Consider the following 14,876-nt stretch of genomic DNA (forward strand, 5'->3'; position numbering starts at 1 on the left):
AATAACCTTTTTAACTGGAAGGTGTGATGGTTTGGAGGCCTTATGGACCCCAGAAAAGTAAGATCTTCAATTAATCCATCCCTGTGGGTGTAGACCTGTGGATGGTGGGTGGGGCCTTTTGATTCGGTTGTTTCAATTGACAATGTGACCCACCCCTTCAAGGGGATCTTAATCCACTTACTGGAGTCCTTTATGAGAGGATAAAACACAAAGAGGTAAAATTCAGAGAAGCACACAGAGAAGTTTAGAGAACACCCCAGAGAAGCTAAGAGAGGAGGCCACTGAGGCAGAAGCTGAAGCAATGAGACCCGGGAGCGAAGGATCAGCAGACACCGGCCATGTGCCTTCCCATGTGACAGAGGAGCCCTGGGTGCCGGCAGCCTGTCTTCAGAGAAGGTATCGTCCTGCCGTTGCCTCCAGTTGGACATTTCCACAACCTAACGACTGCAGATTGTAGTTAATAAATCCCCGTTGCCAAAGCCAGCTATCTCTGGTATACTGCATTCTGGCAGCTTCAGCAAACCGAAACAGAAGGTGTGTTCCAAATTCTGTGCTGTGAGCACAAAAAGGCTGTTGCCTGTTTCTTGCCCCCCGTCCCCTCCTGGGAGGGAGTCTGGGGTGGCAACAGCTGTGTCTGCACTTCTGGAAGCTTCCCAGCCGTTTACCCACACACAGGGGGGTTGTAGCGGTTGGGCTGGAAAAGGAAAGAAGAAACAGAAGAGCCGAAAACATCCCCAAAATCCGTTCGGGGGGTGGGGGGTGTCTGTGAATAAACTGGTCTATTCCCGCCACAGGAACGGCGTCCATCCGTTACAGAGAAGCATGTGCCCAAAGACCTCCAGCAGCGGTGACCGACAGACGGGGACACGATGCGAGCCTCGTGCACGCATTTTGGCATTCAGTAGCTGCATTTTACTTAAAAAGAAGTCAATTTTACGTTTAACATTTTATTTTAAAAGAAACAGGAATTCGTTTTTGGAATATATTTCACCAAAACTAATGTAACCCAAAGAGGATCATTTTGACACGTCACCAGCACAGAAATGATTCGCGAGATATTTCATGTTCTTTTTCCTTCCCTGGCTCCGTCCAGCTCCGGTCGGTGGCCGTCCATCCTCGGGCTTCTGTCCCTGCCCCTGTCTTCTCGCCGTCTCCCCTTGGGTCCACCTCTGGGCCCAGAACCCCTTCTTCTTCAAAGGCCCCCAGATCTGTTGGATCAGGCCCATCTGCTCCAGCTCGGCCTCCTCTTTACAAACCACATCTGCCAAGATCTGGTTTCCAGACTAGGGCCCGTTCACGGGGCCGGGGTTAGAACTGGACGTGTGTTTGGGGGGATGCGATTCAGCCCATGCCAGATGCTTCAAGTGCAATGTCACCCTGGCCAAACCATAAAGTCGCATTTTGCAGAAAAATATTTTACACTGCCTCGGTTTTGCATCTAAATTGTCATGAATTAAAACGAAAATCCCGCTCCTCGGTCGCACCTGCCACGTCTCAAATGCACCGTGGACCCCTGGGGCGAGGGGCTTCGTGGTGGGCTGTGCAGGTCGACGGCGGGGACCGTTTCTATCCAGTTTGAAAAAGACCAGATCACACACGGTGACAGCGGCAGGACACTGAGTGCAAACAGCAGCTCCGAATTATATACGCGAATGCAGTTAAAGGGGACATTTTAGATTGTGTATGTTACTAGAATAAAAATTTAAAAAAAAAGAGACCATAGGACTGTACAGCACAGTGCACTCTATTGCAAATGATGGGTTCTAGTTAATAGTACAATTATAAAAATATTCTTTCATGAGTTATAACAAATGCGTCACATGAAGGCAAGGGGTTAATAATAGAACTCTGTATTCCAGGCCTGAGTTTTCTGGAAAACTGCAACTACTCTAACAAGTTAATAAAAAATAAAAGAGGCAAACCTTTGCATAATACAAATTTGTTTAAAGTTTTAAAAAAAATGAAAGAGGGAATGCAAAGAAAAATTACACATATATTGTTTAGAGACCTATTTCTCTGTGGTAAAACATGAAAAAGATTAAAAAACAGAAAAGGAAGATAATGATACCTCTCAAGGGAACATAAGTATTGGCAATATTATATTTTTTAAACTGGATGACAGAATTGCGAGTGTTAATTTTAAAATCTTTAGCACACACGTAGGCAATACATATTTTGTACAGATCGTGTAATCAACAGGCTGATGTTTTAAAAACTTATTTCACACATGCATACGTGGAAGGAAGACGTTGAAAGAACCTACCCCAAAAAGTTCCCAGTGCTTCTCTGGGAATTCTGGTTCTCTCACTTTCCAGGCAATAAATTTCCGAGTTGCTTTAATCATTTACAAAGGGCACGTAATGTGACACAACTGGGATGAAGCATCGGAGGTTAAAGGAGGAGAACGTGAACGGCGAGGGCAGGGCCTGGCACGCAGGGAGCTCTGGCGCTTGTTGGCGATGGTTCTTGGAGATGTGGGTGATGCGAGCAGGGGACGTCTTACGGGACCTCGGGGGGACTGGGGCTCCGTGTTCCCTCCCGGCTGCCCCCCCCAGACAAGCCCTGCATCTGCCCCAGTGTTGGCCGCTAGGCACCTCCCAGCTAGGGGATTAGCCGGGGTCTTGGGGTTTCTGCCACCCCAATACTGGCACCCCCACTGTGCGTGCCACTGGGCAGACCGACTCGGCGTCCCCTAAAACCGGTGTCCCAGGCCCATGTCTGTGAGTGTGGGGAGCTGGGCTCAGGGACCACCGCCCTGTGGATGAGGGGTTGTGGGGACCCCCTCCGAGGACTGACGGCTCTCCCCGAGAAGGGCTGCCTCGGAGCCCCGACCAAAAAACCAGCCTGAGAGATTCTAGAACTATCAGGAGGAGATGCAGGAGGAGATCTGGACGATGTTGGGGTGGGGTAAACCTCTTCAACCGTATCCCCAAAGCCAAACGATCAAAGAGGCGAGTGATGTATTCGACTATATGAAAATAAAATATTTCTCTACAGCAACACCCTTAGACAGAAGCTAAGAAACAGATCCTGTGGCCAGGATGGTGTTCCGGTTTGCTAATGCTGCTGGGATGCAAAACACCAGAGATGGATTGGCTTTTATAAAGGGTGTTTATTTGGTTACAAAGTTACAGTCTTAAGCCCATAAAGTGTCCAAGGTAAGGCATCAACAATCGGGTACCTTCCCTGGAGGATGGCCAATGGCGTCTGGAAAACCTCTGTTAGTGGGAAGGCACATGGCTGGCATCTGCTCCCGATTCTGGTTTCAAAATGGCTTTCTCCCAGAACATTCCTCTCTAGGCTGCAGCTCCTCAAATATGTCACTCTTAGTTGCTCTTGGGGCTGTTTGTCCTCTTAGCTTCTCTGGAGCAAAAGTTTGCTTTCCAAGGCCGTCTCCAAAATGTCTCTGTAAGCTGCAGCTCCTCTCTCAGCTCCTGTGTGTTCTTCAAAGTGTCCCTCTTGGCTGTAGCAAGCTCGCTCCTTCTGTCTGAGCTTATATAGGGCTCCAGTGAACTAATCAAGGCCCACGCTGAATGGGCGGGGCCACACCTCCATGGAAATTTTCTAATCAGAGTCATCACCCACACTTGGTTGGGCCACATCTTCGTGGAAACACTCAAAGAATTCCAACCTAATCAACACTAATATGCTTGTCCACACAAGATTACATCAAAGATAATGGCATTTTAGGGACATAATACATTCAAAACAGCACAGACGGTTTTTTCCCTCCGGAGGGATTTCGTTAAAGGACAAAGCTGAAGGCATTCTGCAGGTGTCCATTAGTTCCCTGATCAGTGGACTCTGAGCTAATCGAACAGAAGATGATTCTGGGTGGGACTGGCCTAGTCAGGTGAGCCCTGAAAAGGCCCTGGGCCCTCCCTGCAGGGAGAGAGGCCCCCTTGCTGGCTTGGGAGCAGCAGGCTTTCATGTCATGAGACGGCCTGGGGAAGGGCCCGAGGGCAGCCCCTGGGAGCCGAGACAGGCCCCCAACCCACAGCCAGAAAGAAACAGGGACCTCAGTCCTACACCTGCAAAGAGATGAATTCTGCCAGCAAGCTGAGGGGAATTGGAAGTGGATCTCTCCCCGGTCAGGCCCCCAGATGTGACGTGGTCCCAGTCGGCACCTTAAGCTCAGCCTCGTGAGATGCCAAATGGAAAACCCAGCTAAGCTGGGCCTAGACTTCTCACCACGGAAACTGTGTGATGAGAAGTGGGTGTGGTTTCGAGCCTCTGACTGTGAGGTGATTTGTTACGCAGCAGTAGCTGACTGGTACAGACTTCCTGATACCACAGTCCAATCAGAAGGAGAACAAGCTTGGTTTTGAAGCCCTTTCCACACAGCCCTGCCACAGGTCTCACTGGCAACTCCAGGCTGGGGATCCACGGCTTTTGCTTGGGATATCCTGTCCCAATCCCAGCTCCGATGCCCCCACATGAATGTACCAGGGGCTACCCCTGCCCTGCCCTCCCTAGGGGAGCCTCCGAATGCTGGATTGGGGTGCTGGGGGCCCCACGGGGGCAGAGCCCATGCGTGAGGTGTGTCAAAGGGACGGGCTGCCCATCCGAGTTGGCCTGTCCTGGCACCATGTGACAAGAAAACGGTGACGGGGACACTGTTTGTTCTTCGCGGTGGGCCCCAGACATGCTCATGGTCTGGGGTGGGGTCAGCTCCCCCTGCAGCCCCCAGAAAGGCTGTGGGCTCTGGGCTGCTTCATACGAGCTCCCTGACATCCAGGAGGTCGAGTGACGGGGTCTCCTATAAACTCGGGTCGCGCAGAGCTCGGAGGAGTTCCCACGACTGGCCTCGGCCACACCGAGCCGGGACGGTGACACCTTCTGCTGTCACGTGGGGAGGACACGGGAGCTGGCGTCTGAGACCCCCCAGACCTCACCCTCGGGTCTCCTGGTTTGGCTTCCTCTTCTTTGCCTCCTTTTACTTTAATAAAAGCCACAATTGTCCACAGAGCACTCTCGGCGAGTTCTGCAAGTCGTTCCAGTGAATTATCGAACCCGAGGGGGTGTGGTAGGAGCTCGGAACTTGCAGCCTGAAGCAGCATCTTTAGAGGGTGGCCCTTGACGTGTGGGGTCCGGCCCAGTCCCACGTCGTTCATCAGCATCAGACAGACTGAGTCACTGCCATCCTCATGGCCGGGTCAGAAGCTGAGGACGTTGGTAGACCAGGCTCGGATCAGGCACCAGAACTTTCAGGAAGAAGCTGGGCTCAGTGAGGCCAGGATGGAAGGAGGGGGCTGGGGTGCATGGCTGGGGGAGCAGAGGTGGCCAGGTGAGGGACACGGGTGGAGGGCAGGGAGAGTCGGGGCTCCGAAGGGGGCTGTGAGGACAGAGCTGAGGCCAAGAGCTGAGACGAGAAGGGGGACCGACACCAGGTACCGGGTCAGAGCCGGCCACCGCCTGCCCCACGCCTGCCTCATGCCTGCCCTGCAGCACACAATGGTTAATGTGTCCTCGTGTGTCATGGGGCAGAGGAACCAGCTCCGCGACACCTCATTTTTAGCCCCGGAGACCTCTGTCGGACAACTGACCTCCAGAACAGGAGAACAGAAGCCCGCTGTTTTAAGCCGCCACGTGTGTGCTCACTTGTTACAGCAGCAAGCAGGGACCGAGACCCCCCGAGCCCGGCCGAGCCTCCCGAATGCAGCCCGCACGGCTGCTTGATGTCTGGGTGCCCAGACGGAAGACCCTGGCTGCGGGGTCTCGGCGGCCCGATGTACCCTTCACGGGCTGTTTTCCAGGATGGGCAGGTGTTTTTCCAGCCGGCTGCCCTGGAAGCAGACATCCCTCTCCGGGGCCGCGAGGGCCGCGGCGGGCAGGGCACGACAGCTGGGTTTGTTTTCACATTCGCTGCTTCTGGCCAGGAAAGAACGGCGGAAGGCTCCAGAAATATCTAGGAATGTAGGATCTGCTCCCGGAGCACCACAAGGGTCAGGCCCAGGTCAGCAGAAGCACGGAGCAAATAGGGGCCCAATTCACCAGCGCCGGATGCAAGGCCAGGCACGCAAACGGCAGCGGCACGACGCGTGGTGGGCGGAAGGTGGAGGCACCCGAGCATCTGACAGCTCGTGACAGATGAACTGAACGACATCCGTGCAATGGAACAGCATTTATTCATCCTTAAAAAGGAATGAGGCTCTGGCTCATGCTACCACACAGAATAACCTGGAAGACACGATGCTCAGAGAAAGGAGCCGGACACAAAATGACACACGTAGCCTGGTCCCATTTATATGAAATCTCCAAAGGAGGCAAATCCATGGAGACAGAAAGTAGAGGTTGCCAGGGAACGAGGGGAATGGGGTGTTGGGGACATGGCCGCTAAAGGGTGTGACTTTTCTCGCTGGGTGATGAGAATGTTCTGGAATTAGTGGTGATGGTTGCACAGCTCTGTGAGTAGACTAGATTCAAGAGGGCGGCTGAGGGGCACCTGCCAACCCCGATAGGACTCACAGCGAACGGAAACTTCCCTTTCCCAGCACCATTCCTGGCCCAGAATCAGTCACCACAGGAGAAGATCTGGGAGCAAACGGAGAGAACAAAATCTGCACGAGGTGCGTGACCCAGGGCTGAGCACCCACGACCGTGGAAAACTCCTGATCACAGAAACAAGACATTCCAGAAGACCCCTGCTTCCCTCTCTCGAGAAATTTCAAAACGAACTCGGCAGCATGAGAAAGCGTGAGTTTGAAAGGCAAAGGGTAGTGGGGAACGGGGTGCACATGGGGGCTCTGTATTTCCCGCATGGTTTTCTGTCAACCCACAAACCTACGATTTCCTAATAACACAGAAAATGAATGAACCAACAAACACAAAAGACAAAGGGTGGGTGAGGGTGTGGAGTCGGCAGGAGATCCCACATTCCAGGCAGGGACACTGAAGGCACAAATGTCCCGTGGCCGGGCGTGCGAGTGCAGGACTACATCAGAATGGGGCTTTGCACCTGGGTACACAGGGGATGTCGGGGGACACTGGCGGGTGTCATGACTGGGGAGGGGGCTGCTGCTGGCATCGAATGGGGGGAGACGACGGAGGCCACTCAGCACCCCCCAGTGCCCAGGAACCCCCACCCCAGAGAATGACCAGACGCTGGTTTCAGCCGTGAACGCTGGTATAGAGAGACCCCTAGCTGAGTGGGTACTGTCCGTAGAGCAGCCCCCTAAACCGTGGCCCGAGTAGACAGTTCAGCCCAGGCAGCGTTGCTCCACTTTAAGAAGAAAAAGCTGGGGAGTCTAGGGGTGGACTCCAAGATGATCCCGTGCTCCTACTTGTCCCTCACAGGGCCCTTGGGGGACAGCCTCCCCTAACCGGTGAACACGGCGAAGGTGACGGGATGTGCGCGATGACGTGTGCATGGTGACGTGTCACAGACGGTCACACCCATCTCCCCTGTCGGCGTTGACGGAGCTGGCGGCTTTGCCAGGAGCACCCAGTCAGAAAGCACAGGGGCTCCTGGCTCCCAATCCTAGTAAGCTTGTGGCCGACGTCCTTCTCCAGTCGAGTCTCCGGATGAGACCCCAGCCCGGCCAACGCCTCGGCCAGAGCCCGAGCTGGGGACTGCCGGGAACTGTGCAGTAACAAACTCGTGTCGTCGGGAGCTGCTGTGTTGGCAGCAATTTGTGAGGCTGTAACAGTCGACGGGTACAGCGAGTTGGCTACTGATAACCGCCCGGTCGTGGCGGCAGCTTCTCGCGGTGACACGGCCGTGCGATCTCCGTTTTGCAGAGAGTGAGCGGGTGTTTCACGGAGCTCACATTTCTTGCTGGGTTGGTCTGACCCAAAAGCCGGCTCCTTCCCTGTCAGCCGTGGGCAGCTCTCCCTCTCCAAAGGATTTAGGAGAAGCCTTTTTAAATTCCCAGGGGCTGACGGCTACTGAACCTTTTGCCATTCATTTCTAGTTTTACCTCATTCCTGTTAGAGATGACAACCTTATTTTTGTTTGTTTATTTTTGGGGGGGGGAATTCAACATTTTTCTTATAATCTAATATATACATACCAAAAAAAATCAGTTTTCACAAATGTTTCTATTGGTCTGTGGCATTCCAACAAAAAAAAAAGGGGGGGACTCTAGTTTCAAAAAAAAATTGAAAAAATAACTAGTAAATCAACCTAGAAAATTATATACATAAATACACACATATATGTATTTGGCTGTGAGAAATTTCAGGAACTTAAAATATTTATTACATTATTTTACTAGGATTATTTTGTATTTGTTTTTCTTGAATTTCTATTTTATTTACTGTATTTCCATACCCAAAGGTTTTTCCAACTGCTGTTATCTTCCCTGTACATTTTACCTTTGGTCAAAATAAGCAGACTACGTCCCACATATGCTCAGCAATTAATATTGCAATCCCTGCTTTCTTGTGGTTTGCTTTATTTCGATATAATTTTGCAGAATTTCTTACTTTTAATCTCTCTATGTCTTTTTTATGACAGCTCTGATAGGATATAATTCCCATATCATAAAATCCAGAGGTGGGCAGTTTCAACCTTGTGTCTTTTCAAGCAATTTTTAATTTATTTTTAATTGTGGTAAAATATACATTACATGAAAATCATTCCAAGCGGATAATTCGTGGACAGTAAGTACATTGATGAGACTGTGGAACTTTCAGCTCCTCCTTTCCCGGCCTGTTTTCATCATCCCAAAGCAAAATCACCCTCATTTAGTAACAACTCCCGTCCCCTTCCAACCACCCCCTGTGACCACCCCCCTGCTTTCTGTCTGCCCAGGTCTATTTGAAAAGGAGAAAATAGTAATGTTATTTTTACCCCAATATGGGGGATCTTTGTATTTTAATAGGCAATCCAGTCTGTATCTTTACATCCGGGGTCGGCGAGCTTTTTCCGTCCAGATAGTCAATGTTTTTGGCTGCTGTGCAGCAGCCAGAGATGCTGCGTCACGAGCGGGTGTGGCTGTGTGCCAATAAAACTTTATTTACAGCAGCAGGCGGCAGGTATCTGTCTACCCGATGCATTTGATTCTACTCGGCTAGTCTTGTTTCCAGAGAAGGTCTAAAAACATTCGCCGTTGCTGTCTTATTTTCCACCTTCTGTTTTAAACGAACATGTTTTTCTGCTTTTTGCCCCCTCTAAACAATCTAATGGTATCCATACTGATTTCGATTTTACCTGGGTTGACTATATGGTTTTATAAACAAACGAAAAATACTACTTTTAGTTTCTGGGCTGCTCAAGCCAATACCACGAAACGGGTTGACATAAACAACGGGAATTTATGAGCTTACAGTTTTGAGGCTAAAAGAAAGTCCAAATCGAGGCATCATCCAGGCGATGCTTTCTCCCCGAAGACTGTGGCGTTCTGGGGCCGGCTGCCGGCGATCCCGGGCTCCTCTGCCATGTGGCCATGCATGTGGCTGTGTCTCCTGGGCTCTCCCTTCCCCTCCGGGTGATACCGACTTCAGCTTCTGGCTGCACCTCGCGGCTTTCTCTCTCTCCATCTGTCTGAACTTAACTCTCTCATAAAGGACTCCAGGTTCCATCCTGAGCGAGCTGGATCACACCTTACCTGAAGTCACCTCTTCACAAGTTCCCACTGACAGTGGTTCACACCCCAGGAATGGGTTAGGTTTAAGAGTGTGTTTTCTGGGGTACACACAGCTCCAAACCAAAACTGAGCTAAATTTTGCCCGTTCTCAGCCTCTGTGAACCACTGTCAACAGATTCTAGGCACAAGAGGTGAATATATTTGGTTACTATCACCTGCAAACGTGAATCCCCACCTGGAAAATGCAGAAGACTAAACTCAAAATTCTGAAAAGAAGCCAGTTACAAAATCAATGACAAAACAAGAGATTTTCTACATACCAGGCACAACTGTTTCAAAAGTACAATGGGAAAAACAAAAAGACGTCATGGAAAAATCTCTCCTTTACAGGAGCAACCAAAAATAAAGAAGAATTAAGTTTAAAAGAAACGCGCAGACCTGATCTTTCCGGAACAGACAAATCCCTAGAGACGGAAGGTGGATGAGTGTCTTCTGGGGCCTGGGTAACAGCAAACGACGAGGGACGGCCATGGGCCACGGGGCCTCTTCTTGGGGTGACAAGAAGGTTCCAGAATTAGACAGTGGTGATGGCTGCACAACCTTGTGAACAGGCTAAACCCCAACTAACTGTACACTTTAAAGTGGTGACTTTCACGGTATACAGATTTAAAAATTTATATGAGAGGAAAAAAAAAAAAAGGAAAAAATCATGTAGGACCGCTAAAGGACGGAAGCGATTTTTATGGGCTTTCCCCAGAGACGCAGCCAGTTGGAATAAATGGAATAAATGGGACATCTGTGTCCTGATGGTGACAATGGGGCCCAAGTTATTTTCCAAATTCACTGTTTTCACCCAAACCCCAAAGGCACTTTTAATTTTTTTTGAACTTCATCTAATTCTAAAGTTCATCTGGAATATACACTTAGAAGAGTGAAGAAAATACAAAAATAGTAGTGAGGAGGAAGTTATATTGCCAGATATTAAAATTACTCTCACTTGATAAGATACATGAAAACTGCAATTGGCAAACTCCTAGAAAATCCAGAAACAGATGCAAATGGCTAAGAAGACTTTCTGATCCGCGTGGAAGGGCTGCAGGGTGCTGGGACAGGCGGTTCGTTCATTAGTTAAAAAGTTCTATAAAGATAGAAAAACCACAGAGAACCAGAAGAACCAGAGGTGGATATTTACATAAAGGCCTTCCCCAGCTGGAGTTCTAAGCTTATCCTCAGGGGTGGAAAAACATTAAGGAAAAAATTGATCAGAACCAAGACCAAAAAGGTCAGAGCTCATTCAGAATGTCAAAGGCAAAAACCAAACTGGGAAAAAAAATTTGTACCATAGATGTCAAATATATGGAAAAGCTTTTATAAACCATCATGGGAAAAACGTATATAGCAATATGTAAAAAGTTTTTAGAGACCAATAAGAAAAAGAACCATTTCCCAGTGGAAAAGTGGACAAAGCACATGAATGGGCAACATAAATATAAATATAAACTGTGAATGATTCTTCCCCACCAAATTGATAAAGAACATGAAATCCAAAACTCAGTGTTGCGGAGGACACAGGGAAACTAGCAAACGCATCAGTGGACGTACAAGTTGGTACCCCCTCTCTACAGGGTGACACGCATATTAAAATAATCCTAAAACCTAATTCCTTCTGACACCAACACTGGTCTTGGTGTCTTATCTAAGTAACAATTAGGGACATCTAATTATTATTTATTGTAGCTGTAAAACACCGGCACTAACCAACACCTCCAGCTGCTGGGGATTGGTTAAATCCTCAAAAGCCAGGATTCTCAACAGAGAGAAGGGTAACTCCGGGGTCTTGCCCTGGGCCCCCATCCCTGTCAGATCCTAATCGCCCCAGGCCGTCCCCTTCCACACGAGAAGCAGACATCAAATTCTGAGTCTTAACCATCAATATTATGGGCCGAGGGATCCGAGAAGTCTCCACATTGACTTTTGGAGCCGCTTCCAGAGGCGGCTTCTGCCGAGATGGAAATGGTCTGCACCTACTTGTCCGTCTGCCCAGGACAAAATGACCTCCACGTTGACCGCAGGCTGCCTTCCTGGCTGTCCCACCCTTCTCTGTCGCGCCCACTGGGAGCATACAAACCTCGTGTCTGCGGGGAGGGGGCTGAGCGCCCCTGTGTCTTCTCCCACCACCTGCCCCCGGGGGCCCTTCAGGGTGGACAAGTTCTGGGGTGAACTGGTGGAACATGGTCCTCCCTTGTTTTTATTTCTTAATAAGCTTGTGATTTTGGCACGGCTTTAGATTATAGAAGAATTGGGGAGGTGCAGGGGGTGCCCAGAGGGTCCACCCCAGGACCCCAACACGGACGTCTCCTAGGGGACCCTTCAGGAACTGAGCTCGGTTGTTATGACAACCAAGGGTCACACTTCGCCTCGCCGACCCCTCCCAGGGTCCCATGGGACAGCCACTCGCCATGTCGCCCGCGCTCGGGGTGGTACAGCTTCTCCGATGGTCTTTGTTTTTTTCCCTTTCTTTCTCTTTTTTTGGTAAGACATCATAGAGCTCATTTTATTTCATTTCTTTAGTTTGTTTCCTTTTGGTCCTTTTAACGTTTTGTTTGAAGTAACTTCACTTAAGCTGCAAAAATAATACAAACCCCACGTGGAGAACAACACACTCCCTCCCTCCTCCCCCACATATCTGATCCAAAGTTAAAATTTTGCCACCTTTGCCAAGTCATTCTAACATCTATCTATCTATCCAACATCTGTTATCTATTATCTATCTATCATCTATCAATCATCTATTATCAATTTCTATCTATCATCTATCATCAATCTTATATCTATTATCTATTCACCCATCCATTCATCCATCTATCCATCTATATCTATCTCTATCATCTATGTATCTATTATCTATCTATCTATCTATCTATCTATTATCTATAGATTGATCTATCATCTATCTACCTATTACCTACCTGTCTAATCTATTTTCTCGACACTGGAGAGCAGGTTGCACACATTATGCTCCTTGAACACACAACACTCCCATGGTCACTTCCTACGGCCACAGATGTTCATCTTCAGGGCCGCCATGGAGTTGGAGAGATGTAGCCTTGCGTAGAGCTGAGAGTCTAGAATCCATTTCTCCGTGTGTCCCACAACGTCCCCTCGAGCCTCTTCCCCTCCACCCGAGACCCCGTCTGGGAGCCTGTGCTGGGCTTCCTTGCTGTTCTCCCTGAGGCTGTGATGACCACAGGGCAGGGGTCTGCAGCCAGGCCCCCATGGGGGTTTGGCCGGGTGTTTCCCTCCTGGTGCACCCGCGCATGTGGGTTTTGGGTAAGAGCGTGGGGGGCAGGGCCCTTTTCCGCACATGCTGTGGGCAGACCGAGGGCAAGATATTTCTTCCAAAGGTGCATGAGATTTCCTCCGCTGCCCTAACAACCCCCACAAACCAAAACAGTGCAGATTTATCTGCTTACCATCCTGCAGTCCGAAGTCCTAAAATACAGGGTTGCCAGGCTGGTTCATTCTGGAGGCTCCAGGGGAGAAATCGTGACTTGGCCGTTTGCAGCTCCCGAAGGCGCCTGCACCCCTGTGCTCGTGGCCCCCTCCTCCGTCCTCGAAGCCGGCTGCGCGCATCCCCCGGTGTCTGCTCCGACCCTCCGGCCCCCCGGACGGCCCAGGAGAACCCCATCCCCAGACCCCTCATTCAGTCCCATCTGCAAAGTGCCCTTTGCCAGGTGAGGGGACAGGGTCACGGCTCCCGGGAATGAGGGTGGGCACCCCGAGCACCCTCAGATTCAACAACTGGCCCTGGACACAGTGGCGGTGCATCTGCCTGACTCAAGGACAGAGCTGGGGGGAATCGGTGGCTTCTTGGGAGGCATTTTGGGCATCAGGTGCCTTGAGTTAGAAAATGCCTCCTTCCCATGGGCACACGGGGCCCTCTAGGGGACGGGCACTGCCAGGCGAGCCGGGCGCTGGGCTCGGAGGACGCCGGGGGACACGAGTGGGCAGGGATCTCTGATGGGCCCCCCGTGAGCAGGACGGATGACAACCCTGGAAAAACCAAACCCCTTAGTTGGCGACCACAGGCTCCTAGAGCTGAGGGGGACCCTGAGACTACAGAACCTGATCCCCACATTTTTTCGCAGTAAAAAAACACAAAAGTTTTAGGGTAAAGGCACCACGTGGCCAACGTCCCGGAAAAGTGGGTATCGAGGCTGCCCCCACTTCCAGACATTTCCCACCAGGCTCTCCTTCTGGTTTTGGACAAACCTTCCCTGCACCCCTTACTTGGATGAAGCAAACGAGGCCGAGTCAAAGTGATATTTGGTGACTTACATAACCCTAGAACTTTTACAGAACTAATAAACCAGTCTTTGTACAATACAATTAAGACATCATTCAATTCTGACTACTTATTTCTTGAGACCAATCCTAGCTTTTTTTTTTTTTTGTAATAATTTAAGTCAGTAATTTATAAACAAGATAAAAACTGAAATCAGTCTACCATAAATTAATGTTTACAGGGAGATAATATAACTTCCTGGAGTAACCAGACACTGGCAAAGGATTATAATGATTCTTTTTTTAACATATAATTTAGATTTGATCTCATATTTTAATTTCATTAAGTTTAAATTGGTTTGTTTTTCTTTAGAAAATTCTTCAGTCACCATCTTCAGGTAAAGAGAACGGTAGTTCTTGCAAATCAATCATTCAACAGCCTGAAAATGCATGCCATGCATTATATCCACATTAAACAAAATTTTAACAGCCCATTTATGAGGTCTGGTATCAGTTTTAGGATATCTAGTAACATATGTGTAATTTTTTTCTTTTGTTTTTTAAACAGCCAGGTTACTTTTAAGTTACCAACTTAGAATATTAACAGGTTATTTTTTATTTTCATTGCAAACTATTTTGAAGTGCCATTCATATTTAGTATTTACTTTGTATTCTTTTGAGTAGATCATAATTTTAACAACCTCAGTTCTGAAATGCAAGCTGTGAAGTCCAGCTTATTTTTAGGTTTTGTTAAATGGATTTTGTTTCATTTCTTTTCATTTTCTTTTTTTTGTTAAGTGGGTGGGAGGGTGGTTTTTCTCTCTGACTGCTTTCCTACTTCCCAGATACTTCACAGATTAGAAACCATCTCGAGCTGCATGGCTTGCCTTTTTTAAAAGTTAATTGTTGATGAGTAGGACTTTATACGTGTGTATTGTCCCTAAAACACTGGTCTTGCAAAGTTTTTCTTCTGCATAGACTTGTTTAAGTTTTTATATTGTTTTGGATTGTGATGAACGTTCCTTCAAGATCAATTTTGTAGGCAGTTATGTTTTCATTATA

This window comes from Choloepus didactylus (genome assembly GCF_015220235.1).
Source record: "Choloepus didactylus isolate mChoDid1 chromosome 25 unlocalized genomic scaffold, mChoDid1.pri SUPER_25_unloc1, whole genome shotgun sequence".
In the NCBI taxonomy this organism is placed as follows: Eukaryota; Metazoa; Chordata; class Mammalia; order Pilosa; family Megalonychidae; genus Choloepus; species Choloepus didactylus.